Raw genomic sequence first — 5124 nt, 5'->3', positions numbered from 1 at the left:
GTCCACTAGGGGAAACGATCATTAAAGGGTGCTTGGACCCCACAGATTGCTCTATATAGTAAGAAGATTCATTATTATCATTCATTTATGTTCCATGACACCTGATAGAGATGCTACAGGGAAGCAGTTTAGATATTAACCAATATCCCAAGCATTAAAAGACCTACAGAGTAAATTCTTTTGATTGCAACCAAATATTCTTTGGTACTAGACAGGATTCCTTGGAAAATCGTTACCAAAATCCTAGAAAACAATTGGCTTAGCCGTTTCATGTATTGGCATGTTTTGTAGGTTGAAACCAAACCATAGCACTCAGAGGAAACCCTCACAATGCACAAACATTCCACAGAGTATCAGAGTAACCCAGGACCAAACCATGGACCATGGAGCTGTTTCCAAAAATTAACCTTTACACACAAACCCAGGAAAATTTACATAGGGTCCTAAAACATCTAAGAGCTCCCATCGCTAAAAAAAAAAAAACAGAGCATAATTATCATTTTTTATTAACCCCATGTGCCCTTGCCTTTTATTTTAAATAGCATCACATTAGTGCATATGTTTTACTATACAACATTTACAGAGATAGTAATAATTTCTTCTCAATCGATGAGATAAATAAGTAAGACACCAAACAGAAAGATGGATGCCAAGGCTATTAAAAAGACCCTAGTGTCTTTTCTTCTCCAAACTCCTGCATCACTGTGATAATAACACTGCCAAGGGCTCCAAGGTAAATGTGTAGTCAGTGTACATATCATCTTTGGGCATGATGCTACTTTTGAGCTGCGTGAGGTTCAAATTACTCTGCAAGTCTAAATGCAGCAAACCACAGGCTAAATTAGCCAGCTAAAACCTCTTCTGGTCCTCAGACATCAAATTCAAGCTTTTGCAGCTGGTATCAGTTTTTATTTGTAAGATTTACACAGACGAATGTTGTATTTCTGCAGAAAAAAAAGATGCACCACGCTTGTAACTAAATGTTCTATTTACAGATTGACAAAAGCTTGTTCATTTCAGCTGCCCACGAATGCCATGTATGCAGATTCGACTGAAAGCAAACCAAATCTCATCTGTATGCCGATTCTCAATGCTGCTTTATGAGGACAGAAAATTGGAAAATCCCCAAGCTGCCTCTGCTTTAACAAATCACAGCTTCCTGGCCTGGCTTACTGAATATGATCATTTATGAAAATTTATACCATAGTGTTGTTGAATTTCTGATTCTGACTTGTCCGAAAGTGGTCGCTAATTTTGTGTAAAAGCAGCTCGAACAATAGGCATTAGTTTTATTATGTTATAGTAAAAATAGTATTAACTATCTACAGTAGACACTCCATGTAAAACTATATACTGTACACTATATGGACAAAAGTCTTGGAAAACCTGAATTTTTCAGCCAGATGTGGTTCTTTCCCAAATTGTTATTAAAAATGTTGGAGGCACACAATTGTATAGGACATCTTTGGATGCATTAGCATTACATTTCAACTAGGAAACCCAAATCTGTTCCAGCATGGCAATGCCGTGCACAAAACCATCTCCTTGAAGATGTGCTTTGCATGGGTCAGAGTGGAAGATCTTAAGCGGCCTGCTAAAGAGCTCTGACCCCAATGCTGAATGAGCACAAATTTCCAGAAGCAGGCTTCAGAATCTAGTAGAACATCTTCCCAGAACAGTGGAGGATATTCTAACAGGAAATGGACTAAAGGTTTCCAGGTGTGTGTGTGTGTATATATATATATATATATATATATATATATATATATATATATATATATATATATATATATATATATACCAACCAGGAAATAACATTATGGCCACCTGCCTAGTAATGTGTTGGTCCCCCTTTTGCTTCCAAAACAGTCCAGACCCATCAAGCATTAACAGCATGAACTTCTTCAGCAGTTTAAGCTACATGAGCTCGTCTGTTGGATCGGACCACACGGTCCAGCCTTCACTCCCTACGTGCATCAATGAACCTCGGCCACCCATGACCCTGTCGCCGGCTCACCACTGTTCCTTCTTTGGAGCACTTTTGTATATATACACACACATATGCCACATAATGCATTTATATTTGTGTGTGCAGAGCATATTTTTCAAGCATTAACTTAAGCTGTTGTCACTCCACTCTTGCAATATGGTCGAGTAACAATTACTTACTTTCCCTCACTGGCATCACTGAAAACCCTTTTGTATTTCTACACGGGCAAATATTGACTGACTCTTTACATATTCATCACTTTTCGTGACTTATGTAGGTAAATGACTGTGCAACCTCAATATTCGCCTGAATGCCACATTTATGTGGAATCCAGTGAAGCTTAATATTGAATAATGACTAATGGCATTTATACTATTTTATGTACATGTGCATGGGCCGAGTTGAAAACGTCTCACTTTTAAAAGAAATTACAGCTTTAACTGCTAAAAGCAAGCTTTCGAAAGACAAAATGGTTCAGCAATTTCATCCAATTAAGGCATACATTCACCCAACTAGTAATTTTTTGCTATTCACATACAGGAAATTATACTGAACGTCCACGTATCGACAGCTATTCATCAAGAATAAAAGCCGCCAGTTCTTTGAAGAGGAAAAATTATGGAGATTTGCTCTTTGAGCTCTGTAAGCTTCTAATAGAATTAAACCTCATGTCAAGGTTGGCAGGCCTGCATCACAAAATACCAAAATGTGCACTTGCTAATCATGTTTAACTCATATAGTAATGGTTATTTATTTATTATCGTCAAATGTACTGTGATGTTAAATTAACATGATACAATTATTTAAAAAAATGTGAAAATGAAAAATGTATTAATAAAATGTTCTAATATTATGTATGGGTGGAGGGGTGGTTTCTCAAAAACCCAGTAGACCATTTTCCTCAAAAAGTAGAGGATATTTTTAAAACCTCAAACCATTTTTAAAACTACAGGATACAAGTCTTTTCATGCTCTTCTTCTTCTGGCTCTACCTCCTTTTTAATCTTCCTCTTTTCCTCCGTCCTGGTGGCTCCATCCTCAGAATTCTCCTACCAATATATACCATGACCCTCCTCTGCAGATGTCCGAACCACCTCAATCTCGCCTCCCTCGCCTCCAAAACGTCCTACATGCGAGGTCCCTCTAATAAACTCATTTCTAATCCTGTCTGTCGTCGTCAATGAAAATCTCAGCATCTTCAGCTCTGTGTGGTAGACAGGAATACAACAACAGTATTAATCTGTGCAAAAGAGGATAAATCACACACCACTCATTAGCGTTACAATTAATTGGAGAACAGACAAATGTTGCAGACAAACTGTAAATAGGTAGAATGCATATTTTTAGTGAATGAATCCAAATTTCCTTTCTTTGTCTCTTTACTGGCTGCATCTCCTCTTCCACTTACATTATAGCAGGACTTCTTTAATGCTTGAAACTGGGCTATAATGACTTTTACTGTACACAGCTGGTGTACAATGCATGCATGTATCTGTTCTTTTAAGACTTAAAGATACTGAGAAAAAGGCTAATTATAATTCTATTCCTACACTGTGTAATATTGGTATAAATTACAGTACTGTCATACGCATCCTTGTTTATACACTTTTTTTCCACATCTTTATATAGTTTATACTTTTTATCTACCTTTTTTTTTTTTTTCTTCTTCTCATTCTATTTCCTCATGCATGTCGTACTCAGTATGTATGTGTATGTGACAAATAAAATTTGATTTGATTTAATTTGAATATGTTAAACAGCCTGGTGAATCTGTAATGGATCTTGGAATAATTTGACCAATGCATATCAGACTGTATTGACAATATTAATATATTGACTAAGCGCAACTTAATCAAACATGATTCTGCTTACTTGTATAAAGTAATCCCCCGTTAATCATGGTGTTTACGTTCCAAAAACGCGATTCCTAAAATTTTATTTTATTGTTTAAAACAAAAATCATCCTTCCACACACACTTTAAACACCAACAGCAAACATTTGAAAGAATATAGCGAAATGTATTTTGTGTAAATGTGTAGAAATACAGTACACTATATCACATTTATAGAGAGTACATGTACTGTACAGTATACAGTTCTGTAGAAGCCTATGCGTACTTTCTCTGCTTGTTTATTGGTTGAAGTGTCCTATGACATCAAAAAAGAGGCAGAGTTAAAGATACACGTCACCGCATTCTTTATTTTCTCTACTGTTTTAACATTTTACTTCATTTTATAATTATATTTTTATTAATAAATTTCATTTTAACATAACTCCATAAAAAAAATTAAAAAAAAACTTTTCCCTGTAAGTATTTTGGTCTATCGTGCTAGCCGTGAGAGACCGTGAAAATCAGCCTAATTTAGTTATGTGGCAAATGCAATTCTGGGGGCACCAGAATGGAACTTGGGTAAAGAGGGGGCTAACTGTATTGCATTTGAATATTATGGTACATAATGCTAAAAATATCTTGTACACATTTGTGTGGATTAAAAATAGGAGTTTCCTATAAAAACAGAATTTGCACAGTCATTTAAAAATCCATGATATACCCCCCTGGCTCTGCTATTCATCTTTGCTTTCACTTGTCAATGCCTCTCATGTTTTCAAAAGGTATGAAACACTTGACATTTGCCTTCTTTGTAGATCATATCAGCTTTAATTGGCTGTTCTATTTTGTTGCTAATTGATATTCACTTTAATGCCTAATCTGTTAGGCTTCTTTTTGTGATTTACTTCAAAATAAAGTTAGTTTTGCCTTCCACCCCACCCCATAATTCCATGTTAACTCTTACACCCAGATGACCAGAGTGCCATCTGGTGGAGATGATGGAGAAATTCTGTAAATCATTTTCTGACCCTTACCTGGTCAATGACTGTGTCATCAAGGCACTTAAATTTATTTACTTTTTTCCTGATTGGCATTGATCAGATCTTTCCCCTTTGGAAAAGGGAGTTTAAGGATGTTAACGCAAAGACATGCTTCACAAGCACAGTTAACGGGTACAAAACTAAATAATTAAGAAAACAAATTAGTAATACCTTACTTTCAGGAGCTTAAAATAAATCATAATGGTAATCCAAATTTTAAAGGTCAGACTTTGGATTTTAAAAATCCAACACGAGAGCAAAAA

This window comes from Silurus meridionalis, chromosome 11 (genome assembly GCF_014805685.1).
Source record: "Silurus meridionalis isolate SWU-2019-XX chromosome 11, ASM1480568v1, whole genome shotgun sequence".
NCBI lineage: Eukaryota > Metazoa > Chordata > Actinopteri > Siluriformes > Siluridae > Silurus > Silurus meridionalis.
This window is presented reverse-complemented; position numbering follows the sequence as displayed.